The sequence below is a fragment of the Nannospalax galili genome, unplaced genomic scaffold (assembly GCF_000622305.1).
Source record: "Nannospalax galili isolate Female #2095 unplaced genomic scaffold, S.galili_v1.0 scaffold140, whole genome shotgun sequence".
Classification (NCBI taxonomy): domain Eukaryota; kingdom Metazoa; phylum Chordata; class Mammalia; order Rodentia; family Spalacidae; genus Nannospalax; species Nannospalax galili.
Window position 1 is genome coordinate 454,590 of NW_008352267.1, and position 14,852 is coordinate 469,441.

The 14,852-nt window shown below is 37.2% G+C and overlaps 1 pseudogene; it reads left to right on the forward strand.

Annotated features, from left to right (window-relative positions):
* Window positions 1–6,745: 6,745 nt before the first annotated feature.
* Window positions 6,746–8,048, forward strand: LOC103746798 (annotated as a pseudogene).
* The last annotated feature ends 6,804 nt before the right edge of the window (window positions 8,049–14,852 follow it).

A 14,852-nucleotide genomic window follows, 5' to 3' on the forward strand; every position in this document is an offset into this window, starting at 1 on the left:
TGCCATATTTAAATATATACTATGTAGTTAGCTGATTTCTTGTTAGCTCTAGGGATTAAGTTATTTCTTTATATTTTTAATTCTTTGCATCAGCATACAATGTGTTATATACCATTATGACATTTTAGAACAAAATGTGCATAGTTCTCTGTCTTCCCACCTCCTCATCCTGCTATCCCTGTTTGTCCTTTGTAGTCCCCCCCCCTTCCATTTCCTCATTCATGTGCATGTTTCACTACGAATTGAGCTCTTCATGGAAAGCTGCTCACTAGCAATATCCTCATAAGAAATAGGAAGACATATTATCACAAACATAAGCATAGATCTCAACATAACAACACAAGAAATATGAAAAACAATGTACTACATTGCCTACAAATTTGTATATTGTCAGACTGAACCCAAGTCTATCAAAGTGGATATAAAAATACAAGAAATGAATTTTAAAATTGATTAAAAAGCCAGTGACTTCAAATAAGGCCAAAATATACAACTGAATGAATAAAAGAAGAAAATACAGAACACAAAATAAAAATTCAACTGGATATGATGCCACAGACTTATAATTTCATGTATCCGGAGGCTACAGTAAGAGCATCAGGATTATGAATCAAATGTAGCATGCAGAAGGCCCTAGCTTTAATGTCAACACCACACACACATGTGCTTCCATGCATGCATATGCTGCACAAAGAGAGAGAGAGAGAGAGAGAGAGAGAGAGAGAGAGACCCAGAAAGTAGATAGAAACTGAACTGTTGGAAATTTAAAAAAGCACAGAAGATAAATAACTGAAAAGCCTTGCCCAGCAGACTACATTGTGTGAAAGAAAGAATATCAGAGCTTAAGCTAAGATTGGTGAATAAAACATTCAGAAAAGAGCAGGAAAAATAAAAACATATGTTGAATATATAAACTAAGAGACATTATTATGAGGACATATGTATGAACAACAGATTTAAGCAAAGGGTGCAAACCTAAAGTATACAAAACTTTATTCCATAAAATAAAATTTCTGAATATTTTAATAGATATGGACATCTGTATTAGGAAGCATTCAGCCTAAATAGATGTAATCAGAAAAGAAACTTATTTTAGTAAAACAGACATAATTATAGAGTAAGAAATAATACTAGGAGTTGAGAAAAGAAATGACCAGCAAATATTCAGAAGAATCTCGGAAGGCCAGGAAAGCACAGAATCACATTTCTCAAAACTGGTAAGAAAATAAGAGATAACATATATTAATTACTATTTACTGTGGAAATATAGTTCAAGATTATCTAGGATAGCATATATTAAGGAAATTCTTGATCACTGTATCAAATGTTACAGAGATATTAGAGTAATTCTACACACAGAAGAGTTAGTGATAGAAACTCAGTCATGTGAGCAAAGGAAAAAATAAATCTGAATAGAAATATCAGGAAGCAAAGGGCAAATGGGGAAAAATGAGCTTGATTAGTTCTGTAAACCAATAAATCTCTAAGATGAATCCAGAATATATATATATTTCAAATTAGAAGAAAACTTCAAAATTTCACAAAATAATAAATAATTTTCAACAATAATGATGAGGGCTATAAGTCTTTAATATTCAAAGAAAAGGTAAAGGCTGGTTGAATTTCTTTTTAAAAGACCAACATTGTTTTGCCATCAAAAAACTTATTTCATAGCTGAAATATATAAAGCCTGAAGAATCTAAAGGCATAAAATAGTATTTCAAGAAAAGAGAATCAAAGAGAATCAGAAAATAAGCCCAATATCTGACAAGTAGGACTGTAGATGTAGATCCAAAATCAATCAGATAAGACTAAAAAAGTTTTTGTATATTGAAAAAGGAGCGATTCATAAGAAATATAAATGGATATAAATATACATGAAAAAAACAACCAAATTATTAAATAAACACTATAATTAAAGAGAGAGATAGGCTATCACCTAATAATAAGGGGTGTCTTCACTAACCTACTCTAACCAATAATGTATCATTCAGACAAAATAATCAATAAAGATCAGGGCTGAAGAGATGACTCAGTGATTAAAAGCTCTTACTGTTCTTGCAAAGACCCAGGTTCAGTTCCCAGCTCCCTTATGCAGGCAAACCACAGTCTGTAACTCTAGTTCCAGGAGATCCTACATCATCTTCTGGCATCCTCTGGCATTATATGCTATATGTACACTTCAAACATGCAGGCAGAACACTCACATGTACAAAATAAAAATAAATCAGTATGGAGAGGAATGAATAAAAATAAAGCCCTTTAGAAAAAGCCATATGGAAACCTACCACTATAGAGGCCACATATATTATAAAATGATATTCAAAAGGAGTTACCCCATAACAGGGGGACATTGCCCATTCCAGACATCATAGACTAATTAACAAACAAAATAAAAGAAAATAAAAACCTCATTGCAAAGAATGGACTCCCTCCCTAGAAGCTGTTGATTAATGGTCCCATAGACCATGAAACATTAGTGGTCATTGCCCCTGCTCTTGGTTACCCACTAGAATTGGATGATAAGATACTATTGCTGAAAATATTATGTACATGAGCTGCAGCCAAGCTGGTGCTGACTTCAGAGCCTCATATCTATAGGTTAGCATCCACAGTGCTATATAAACTACCAGAAGGAAAAAATAATCATCTACCATTCTCAGGTATAAATCTTGTTAAGTATAACAACAACTGGCTTGGCAAGATATGCTCGCTGATGCAATAGTGGCACAAATATTATGGGAGTAACAAGTCACTCTTTACCTTGATTCAAGATCCACTTCATAGGTTGGAGCTGATACATGACGTTAACATTGGGCTTAGGAACCTGAGACTATACAGGTCAGAGGATACAGAGGATAATCGTATATTGGTTTTCTACTAAATACTTATGATATTAAATTGACTCCTAGTGAATTATTGTTATACCCCTAGGTTAATATATCTTTCAGTGCTCATCAGAGACTTTTTCCTTTTATAGCACATGATGCTGATGAACACAGAAACCCACAACTGGCCATTAGTCAAAGAACAAGAGACAACAGAGTGCTTATTTCTGAATAGGACACTTATGTCTAACTTCTCTCTCCGATGTTTCAGGGATCACTGTGGAAGATAGGGAAGAAAGATTATAAGATCCAAAGATCCAGAGGTGGTAAATGACCACAGGAAGAATACATTTCCAAATAGCTTATCAGTTACTATATGAACTCTCATCTACGGCGACAGCATGCAAAAGCTCCACGCAAGCTTTAACCAGACAACCTCCCAACAAAGACATGAGAAAGTGAGTACAACACAGCACAACCTAAGAAAATTGTGCCAAACAGTGGTTCTGGGAGGGGCAGAGATATCTCCTTCAGGGATGGAACTCTTGGAAGGTTAACAAAGCTCATATGTCTGGGCCCCCACTGAAGGATATTTGGGGACACAAATTAGACTCTATAGGATTTATATATAAAGTATATTAAATTGGGCAAGGGGCAACAGCTTGAAGTGTAGCTAAGGAAAGGGTTCTACATATTATCAAATTATATTATGTTAAAATCACAAAAATGCTATGTAATTTAAAGTTAACAAAGAAATAACACATGAAACATTGTACAGATCAACTTGATTGAGTAGTAACTGAGTATACATTCTTTCAATCACATGGAATTTTTCAAAAGTATATTCAATTTTAGGGGACAACGGAAGTCTTAACAAATACAAAATATTTTAAATAATTTATTGATTGTGATAAGATCATAGCATAATTAAACTAGACATTATAATCCACAGAAACTGCAGAAAATATACAATTGCAGGGGACTAAAAAATACAGTTTTAAGAGTAATTGACTGAAAATATGATGGAAGAAATTACAAAATTCGCATAACCTGTCAGATGTATCAGTGAAATATCTAAGAAAAAAGTTTACAGTTATATGATTACATTTTTTGAAAATAGAAACCTTAAAAAAATTAGCGATTTTTGCAAGATGTTAGAAGAATAAGAACAAACCAAACTCCAAATTAAAAGAGGAAAAGAAAAAATAAAACTCAGAATGGAGATAAATCAAGTGGAATCTAAAAGAGTAATATAAGTGGGAAATTTGGAAATGGTAAATAAAATTACAAACTACCGAATATATTCAAAAGAAATGAACATAATAAGAAAATAGGAGGGCAAGTGTAAGTCGTCACTGAAGCCAATAGGATTCTTTAAAAATGCTTTTAAGTAATATGTCAGTAGGTTGGAATAATCCAAAGAAATAGATAATGACTAGATACACTACCCTCATCAAAATTGACAAATAGTATATTGAATAAATTAGTAAAACAATAACAACCAAGGAGACTGAAAGTCTAATACACTCTCAAGCAAGTGAAGAACAGTATTGAACAAATTTGTAGCTGAATTCTGACAGAAATTTCAGAAGAAAACTAACACGATTTCTCATCAAATTATTTGGTGAATGTGAGAAAGACATTTAAATGGGGCAGTTAGGCGTAACAAGGGTAGGAAGGAGTTCAAAGAGACTAGGATGTAAGGTAACAGCAATGTATTATATATGCATAAAATATTTAAAGACAAATTTAGGATGTTTTCACTTCCTGGAATAAAGTAGTAATGAATCAGGATGAACCCTTTGGATATATGCGCGACAGTGTTATGATTGGATCATGTGTGAGATCTATTTTTAGCTATTTGAGGAATCTACATAGTGGTTTCCACAAAGACTGCGCCAATTTGCATTCCCACCAGTAGTGCATAAGTGTTTCTCTTTCCTCACATCATTGCCAGCATTCGTCATTCTTTGTTTAATCTTAGCCATTCTGACTTGGTTAAGATGAAATGTTAAAGTAGTTTTCATTTACATTTCTCTGATGGTTCAAGCTGTCAGTTTAGTCTCTTGTCCCAAATTTTAATTCAGTTGTTTAATCTTTGTTGTTTAGGTTTTTTTGGAGTGGAGGGTTGTTTGTATATTCTAGATACTAAGCCTTTGCCAGAGGTGTACCTTGTAAAGATTTCTGTAAGTTGTTTCTTCACTAGAATGTGTATGGCCTTTGAAATCAGGAGTATTTAGGTTTCTAAGTTATCATTAGCCAATCATTAATATTAATACCAATACTATCAGGGTCATGTGCAGAATTTCCTTTCCTGTACCTATAAATTCCAGTGTATTCCCTACTATTTTGTTTATCAGATTCAAGGAATAAGGTTTTATGCTGAAATTCTTGATCCTTTTGGAGCTGAGAGTTGTACAAGGTGAGACATAAGAGTTTCATTGTTCTCTGTGTAGCCATCCATTTTAACCAGCACCATTTGTTGCCTATGTTGTCTTTTATGAAATATGTGTTTTTGGCATCTGTGTTTGTTGCTGTCCTATTTATGCTAGCCAGAAAATGGAAGCAACCTAGATGTCCATCAAGTGATGACTGGGTAACAAATGTATGACACATTTACAAACCATAATATCATACAGACATTAAGAAATAGAAATTATGAAGTTTTCAAGTAATTGGATGGAACTGGAAACAACTTCACTAAGTGATGTAACCCCAACCCAGAAAAAACACTTTGCATGTACTTTCTCAAAGGTGGATACTAAATTCAGTCTTCAGAAAGGTGTGTTTCAATTCCATAATCCATAGAAGTCAGGAAACTAGAGACGGGATGTGGGGCGTGCTTCATTGGAGGGGTGATAGCATGCAGTAACATTAATAGGAAAGGGAAATAAAGGATAGGACAAGGTGAATGGCTAAGGAATGGGAGGGGGAAGGACAGAGGAGAGACTATGGGGAGGGCTAACTAACACTAAAGCCCTTTTGAAAGGGTCATATGGAAACGACTCTGGAAGCTATGTTCAGTATGAATGTATACAGTTCAAAAGTGTTTAAATCTCATGGGAGAAATCAAGAAGTAAATTAAAAATTTCATGGAATTGAATGAAAATGAAAACACAAAATACCAAAACCTTTGGGACACAATGAAGGCATTCCTAAGAGATAAAATTATTATATCAAGTGCCAAAAACAGATAATTAGATATACCTCACATAAATAAATTAATGGTACACCTGAAAGACTTGAAAAATCAAGAACAAACAACACCTAAAAAGAATAGGCAAAAAGATATAAATTAAATCAAGGCTAAAACTAATGCATTTGAAAACAAAATAATACAGAGAACCAATGAACTGAGGAGTTGGTTCTTTGAAAACATTAACAAAACTGATAAACCTTTATCCACATTAGCCAAGAGACAAGAGCACAAATTAACAAAATGTTATGAAGAGGAAAACACTACAGCAGATGCAGAATAAATTCAGAAAACCATAATATATACTTTAACAATCTGTGTTCCACTAAACTAGAGGTTCTAAAAGTAATTAATAAATTTTGAGATATGTACAACCTACTAAAATTAAATCAATATGACATAAATAATTTAAACATACATAACCACAAATGAGATAGAAATATCCCTCAACTCAAAACATCCCAGGACCAGATAGACACATGCAGAATGCTTCTAAACCTTAAAAGAAGAACTAATATCAATATTCCTCAAATTGTTCTGTAAAATAGAAAAGGAAAAATATTCCAAATTCTTTCTATGAAATCAGTGTTATGCTAATGCTAGAAACAGAGAAAGACAGGAGTTGGGAGAGCCAGCCACTCTGTTCTGACCACTCTCCTTGGTGTCCACAGCACCACCTGTTGCTTTTCTTGCACAGCAACCCAGTGGCCAGAAATTAACCATGTCTAGTCTCAAGATCCATGCCAGAGAGATTTTTTGACTCTCGGGGAAATCCAGATCTTGAGATTGATCTCTACACTGTATAGGTCTCTTCTGAGCTGCTGTGTTGAGTGGTGACTCAACTGGTATCTACCAGGCCCTGGAACCCCAGGACAATGATAAGGTGCATTACACAGAGAAGGGTGTCTCAAAGGCTGTTGAACACATCAATAAAACACTTGTTTCTGCTCTGGTTAGCAAGAAACTGAACCTAGTAGAATAGAAGATCGACAAACTGATGATTGAAATGGATGGGACCGCTAATAATCTAAGTTTGGTGGGAATGCCATCCTGGGAGTATCCCTGGCTGTCTGCAAAGCTGGTGCTGTAGAGAAGGGTATGCTACTGTACCGACACATCGCCCTCCCTGGCTGGTAACCCGAAAGTCATCCTGCCAGTCCTGGCTTTCAAAGTGATCACTGGTGGTTCCCATGCTGGTAACAAGCTGGCCATGTAGATGTTCATGATCCTCCCTGTGGGTGCTTCCAACTTCTGGCAAGCCATGGGCATTGAAGCAGAGGTTTACCACAACCTGAAGAACGTCATCAAGGAGAAACACAGGAAAGATGCCACCAATGTGGGTGACAAAGGCGGGTTTGTGCCCAACATCCTGGAGAAAAAATAAGCCCTGGAGCTGATGAAGAAGCTGATGAAGAACACAACTGGGTAGGCTGGCTACACTGATGAGGTTATCCTCAACATGGATGTAGCTGCCTCGAGTTCTTCAGGTCTGGCAAATACGACCTGGACTTCAAATCTCCTGATGACACCAACAGGTACATCTTGCCTGACCAGCTGGCTGACCTGTATAAGTCCTTCATCCAAGTGGTGTCCATCAAAGACCCCTGTGACCAGGATGCCTGGGAAACTTGGCAGAAGTTCACAGCTAGTGCAGGCATCCAGGTCGTTGGGGATGATCTCACAGAGATCATCCTAAAGCAGATTGCCAAGGCCCATGGGCAAGAAGTCCTGCAACTGCCTCCTGCTCAAAGTGAACCAGATCGGCTCTATGACTGAGTCTGCAAGCGTGCAAGCTGGCCAAGTCTAATGGTTGGATCATCATGGTTTCCCATCGTTCTCGGGAGACTGAGGATACCTTCATTGATGACCCAGTGGTGGGACTCTGCACTGGGCAGAATAAGACTGGCGTACCTTGCGGATCGGAGGGTCTCACCAAGTACAATCAGATCCTCAGAATCGAGGAGGAATTGGGCAGCAAGGCCAAGTTTGCTGGCAGGTCCTTCAGAAAAATCTTGGCCAAGTAAACAATGGTCCAGCCATCCCTGGAGTCCTCAGGCACCACTGGCTGCTTAGACCCTGCCCCTGACATGAAATCTGCTCAAGGCCAGCCTAGTGTTGGCCAGGTCTCTGAAGTTAGCTCCCTCTCTTGCCATTGCTTCCCTGGAGGTCTGAACCCACTCCTGAAGCCTGGACCCCTGTTGCAAACCCCAGCTCTGTAATCCTGTGATTGGTCCAAATCATTCTCACCTCACTTCCCAAATAGAGTCAGGAGCCCTCATACCTCCAAGGTGGTCACAAGCAAGATTTCCAGTGGTTCTTTGTGCAAAATAAAAGCCTCAGTAACTCAAAAAAAAAAGGACTCAATAAAGAAAAAATATGGACCAATCTCTCTGATGAACATAAATGCAAAAGTTTCCAATTAAATACCAACAATCTAAATGCAAGAACATATCATAAAATTATCCACCATGTTCAAGTTGACTTTATCCAAGATTATAGGAATGATTCAACATACATAAATCAACAGGATGTATATCTCATCATAATAAAGGCAGAATATAGCAAATCCACAGCCAACATCATGCTACATGGAGAAAACCATAAATCATTCCCATAAAAATCTGGAAAAGACAAAGATGTCAATTGTCTCAATTCCTGTTCAATATTGTACTTGAAGTCTTAGCTAGAGTGATTAGAAAATAAAGGAGACAAAGGGGACTCAAATTAGAGAAGAAGAATTCAAATTATCTGTGGTGGTTTGAATGAGAATGTTTCCCATAGGTTCTAATTATTTAAATATTTTGTCCCTAGTTGATGAGGCTGTTTCAGTAAATTTTAGGAGGTTCAGCCTAGCTGGAGGATCACGTCACTGGGGTAAGGTATGAGAGTTCATAATCTTTCCAGATTTCCAGTCACTCTGCTTTTGTGCCTGCTTGAAAATATGATCACTTTGCTTTCTACCCTGGCAAGCACTGCTGCCATATCCCCTCCTCAATTTTGGACTCTAATCCTCTAGAGTCACAAGCCAAATAAACTCTGCTTTCTAGAAGTTGCCTTGGTCATGGTGTTTTAGTACAGCAACAGAAAAGTGACAAATATAGAAGTTGGTACCAGGAATGAGTATTGTGTGAAGAATCTGACCATGTGAGTTTGGGGGAAACTGTGGATGATTTTTGGAACATTGGACTAGAAAAATGATTGCAGCCTTTGACTAGAGCTTAATAGGCTGTTCTAATAGGTGTTGAAGAAGGTAATGCCTAGAACATAGTAGTTCCAGAGGGAAATGTGGATTTAAACAGAAACTGGGATGTTTTGGTAAAGCAATTGGCTGCAATCTCCCCCAGCCTAAGAGCTTGCCTGAAGCTAAGTTGAAAAATAATGGATGAATATTATGGAGATCCGTAATGAAAAAGAGCAACTGGAGTGAAAATAAATACAGTAAGTACAGTTTGGATTGTAAAAGAGCACTAGGAAGATTAATGCCGGTTGGAGTCAAGACATGTGCTAAAGGAGAGGATATCTCTGATAAAGACATTAGAGCCGTTAAGAATAGTGCTCTAGATTTGCACTTAAGCAGTGGAAAGAGTACCTTCAGGACAAGATCACATCCAGCTATGCTTCTAATTTGTGAAAGGAAAATGTCTGAAGGGTTTACTGCTCCTAGAAAGCCATGGCACAGAAAAGCTATTAATATGGATGAAGCAGGACAAGATCCATCCCAGACTGGAAGCTGAACTTAAAAGTGTTGTTCACCTGGTGCTGACATTAAAAGCATTAAAGATGAAAGAATGAAGGTGTCATTGGTTCTTCCTCTGGGATTTCAGACAGTCATGACAGCCAGGCAATATGCAACAGGAGCATCACTGCATAAAGAGGAGTTTGACAGGCCAAAACATGAAGGTGTGAAGGAGAAGCCTGCTGAAAGTGGACATGCCAAAAAGCTCACGATGCCAGAGCCTGGTTGGTAGTGGAAACCTCGAGACCCTGTAAATGCTAGAGCTGTTAGACATCTCCCAGGGAGAGCAGCATACTGAAAATTATACCAGTCCAAGAAAGAGATGTAAGTTCAATGAAGCAAAATTTGAGACAATGAGCCATCTGAAGTCTTTAGAAGTAAGTCCCAGAAGTCAGACATATAGCTGCTGTATTTGGTATTCGCTCTGTTGATTTGTCTTGCTTTGGTCTGCTATTTTCTCACTATTCTCCCATTCTTCCCTTTTGGAATGGGAATGCACATTTAGTTTCATTGTATGTTGGAAGTATGTAATTTGCCTTTTGATTTTACCGGGGATTAAAAGTTAAGAGATTGCCTTGAGTCCCAGAAGAGACTCTGGACTCTAGACATTTAATAGTATTGATACTGGTAAAATTATGGAGAATTTTGAAGGTGGACTAAATTCATTTTGCATTATGTATGGTCATGAACCCAAAGAGGCCAGGGAGTTGAATGTAATAGTTTAAATGAGAGTTTCCCCCATAGGTTCCAAATATTTGGACATTTTGTCCCCAGTTGGTGAGGCTGCTTTGGGAGGTTTTAGGAGGTACAGCCTTGTTTGGGGAAGCAAGTTTCAGGCAATGAGCTTCAAGAGTAATTAAACTACGACCAGTTTCTAGTCACTTACTGCTTCTTGCACCTGGTTGAAATATAATCACTGGGTTTTCTGCCCTGGCCACCACCTTCTGCCATGCTTCCCCCACCACCATTATGGACCCTTATCCCTAGAACTCTAAAGCCAAATAAACTCTTCCAAGACTTCCCTTGGTCATGGTGTCTTATTGCAGTAACAAAAAATAATCAATACAGTATCCTTACTTGCTGATGATATGATTCTTTATATACAAGACCCTAAATACTCCACCAGAAAAGTCCTAGAGATAATAAATTCATTAAAGTAGCAGTATATAAAATTAAAACAAAAATGTAATATCTTTCCTGTCTACCAGCAGCAAACATACTGAGAAGGAAATTTGGGAAATGATCCTATGCATGATAGACTCAAAGTCACTAACATAATTGGAATAATCTTACAAAGGAGGGAAAGTACTGTATAGTAAAACTTCAAAATATTAAAGAAATAAATTGATGAGGATACCAGAAGATGGAAAGACATCGCATGCTCATCTATCGGTAGGATTAATATTGTGAAAATGGCCTTCATATTAAATGTAATCTACAATTTCAGTGAATACCCATTAAAATTCCAACACAGTTCTTCATAGAAATTTGAAAAACAATAATCTCAAATTTCATACAGAAACACAAAATGCCCAGCATACCAAAAGTAATTCTCAAGTATAAAGAACGGCAGGAGTAAGTACCATCCTTGATCTCAATTTGTATTACAGAATAGCATGTTACCGGCATAACAAACAGACATACTCATTACAGAATAGAATTGAGGACCTAGACTTAAATCCACACATTTACAGCCACCTGGTTTTACAAAGAAACAAACTAAACATTGGAGAAAAGACAGCATATTGTTCAACTAAAGGTGCTGTCAAACTAGACAGAAACACATAGAAGATTTAAAATAGATCCAAATCTCTCAACATGCACAAAACTCAACTACATATGGATTAAGGGCCTCATCATAAGACCCAGTAACCTGAATCTGATAGAGAAGAAAGTAGGCAATACATTGGAACTTACAGGCACAGCAAAGGACTTTCTTAACAGGACTCCTACAGTGCAAGCATTATGTCCAACAACTAGCAAAGGGGACTATGTGAAATCAAAAAGCTTCTATACATCAAAGGACACCATCATTTGAGTGAAGAGTCAACCTGCAGAATGGGAAAAAAAAATCAGTCACCTGGTATATCTTTGACATGGGTAACTGTTTAGAATATACAAAGAACTCAAAAAAAAAAAAACTATACATTGATCAATCAATCAATAAACAAACAATCCAATTAAAAATGCAGCAAGGATTTCAGCAGGCAGTTCTCCAAAGTTGAAATGTGAGTGGGTAAGACTTATTTGAAAAATTGTAATTTTTTTCATATTCAAGGAAATGAAGACTAAAATTACTTTGAGAGTTCATCTTCTCCCACACAGAATAACTGATACTCAAAAACTAAATAACAACAAATGCTGACAAGGAAGTAGATAAACAAAAACTCTTATCTATGGCTTGTAGAATTGCAAACTAGTGTTATTCACTATGGAAACCAGTGTGGAGATTCATCAAAAGTCTAGAAATTGATCTAATATATGATCTAGCCATTCTACCCCTTTTGTCATAAACCCAAAACAATCTATGCTCTACTACAGAAATCCCAGTTCATCCATGTTCACTGCTCCCCTTTTCATAGCAGCCAGAAATTTGAAGCAATCTAGAAATCCCTGAACCAATAAATGGATAATAAAACATGGTACATATACACAATGAAATATTACTCAGCTCTTAAAAAATAAAATTATGAAATTCTCAGGTAAATGAATGGAACTGGAGATGATCAACCTGATTGGGCTAACCCAGACTCAAATCGACAAACATTGCATTTTTTCTTCATAGCTGAATGCTACTTTTGAAATCCTACATATGATATGCATGTTTCATTTTGAAAATCCAGAAAAATCAAGAAACTAATAAACGGCCATGAATGAGAAGTGTCTACTGGGAGGGGATGTAGAATGAAATTATATAAATGGGAAAAGGAGAATAATAATATAAATTTAGTTAATTGATTGAGAGTGATTTGGGAATTGAGGGGAAGGATAGAACTAAAAGAATTTGGAAAAAGCCATATGGAATCTATCCCTATATAGTTTCTTAATATATATGGAGAAAGAAATTAAAAGAAGTTGCTAGAACATTGCCCCTACTAGACACCATAGTGTAAAACTTGCAATCCATTTTCAGGAATGAACTGCCTCTCTTAAAGCTGTTGATCAAGGGTCAAATAGACTCTCAAACAATACTGAGCATTGCTACTGCTCTTGGTTACACCCAAGAATTTGAGAACAAAACTCTATTTCTGAAACACTACCTACATGAGCTGTAGAACATACAAGAAGAAATGAAGCTGGTGCTGATTCTAAGCCTCATCTCTATTGGCTAGATGTCCATAGTATTAGAAGTTACTTTGCATGCAAACAGAAAAAAAAAATAACCATCACTCTTACCCAGCTCTGATTCTTGGAAAGACAGTAACAACTGGCCTGGCAAAATGTGTCCATCAATGCAATAATGACATAAATATTATGATTGCAACCAACCACTCTCTAATTGAATTTAAGGTCAATTTCACTGGATGGTGACCATACCTTACTTGCTATAAGTTCTAGGATACTGAAGCTAGGCAGATCATAGGGCATAGGGGAGAGCTTAATACTAATATCTACTAAGCAGTTATAGTATTAAAATGGCTCCAAATGACTTATGTCTATAGATTAATGCATTCTCTCTCTCTCTCTCTCTCTCTCTCTCTCTCTCTCTCTCTGCTGGATAGATTTAGTGTCACAGAGAAGTTTCCCTATGCAACAGATGGTGATTAACGTAGAAACTCACAATTGGTCAATTTTCATAGAACCCGAGGCTTCGGGGTGCTTATCCATGAGTAGGACACTTATACCAAGTATCTGTCTTCCAAGGTTCAAGGATCTTTGTAGAATAATGGGTAGAAAAACTGTAAGAATCAGAGGTGTAGATGACCACAGGAAATAATTTTTTCAGACAGCTGGTCAGTTTATTCATATGAACTCATATTAATGGTGATAGCATGCACAATTTCCCTGCAAGTTTAAACCAGACCAAATCCAGCACAGATTTGATGAAGTAAGCAAAAATCTCCAGCTATACCTGAGGATATTTTATAGCTGATGGCCACTGGGACGAGAAAAGTTAGTCTCTCTCAAAAACGGAAATCTTGGAAGGTTACCAGATGTCTTTATTTCTCCATTGCTGTGACAAAACACTCTGACCAATACCACCTTGGGAAGGAAAGGGTTTATTCAGCCTACAACTCCCAGGTCGCAGTTCATCACAGCCTACAACTCCCAGGTCTCAGTTCATCAGGGAACCCAAGATAGGAGCTCAGGGCAAGAACCTGGAGACAGGAGCTGGAGCACAGGCCACGGAGGAACTCCACTTACTGACTGCCTCCCTGGCCCCTGCTCAGCTTGCTCTCTTATCCAATGCACGCCCACCTGCCCAGAGGTGGCACCTCCCACATCACTCAACAATCAAGAAAATGCACCACAGACATGGCCACAGGCTAGTCCAATGGAGGCAGTTCCCCAATTCAGGCTCCCTCAACCCAGGTGTGTCAAGTTGACACTAAAGCTCTCCAGCACACCAGACTCCAGTGAATGGATACACTAAATGACATTTGGGAACAAAAATTAGACATTATAGGCCTTATTATATATGGCAAATTGGGTAGGGGGCAGTTAGGGATGTGTAGGTAGGGGAGTATAGCTAAATAATATATAGTACAAAAATTTAAAAATTAATTAAAATTAAAACTTATAGTACTAGAAAATGCTAAGCAAATTACTGGAAAAACAAGATAATCATCAGCCTTACCCAGCTGTGAGCCCTGAGAACTACAAGAACAACTGGCTTAGCAAAATATGCCCACTGGTGCAATAGTGGTGTGAATACAATGGGAGTTACCAACTACCTTTCCCTTAGATTTAAGGTCTCTTCACAATAAGGAGTCCATATCTGACACTGTTATCGAGCTCAAGAATCTGTAGCTAGAGATTTCACAGGTCATAGAGATAAGCCTACCACTATCATTCTGCTAAATAGATGTAATATTAAACTGACTCAGTGAGTTATTGTTTCACCCATAGTTTAGTGAGTCTCTCAACTCTC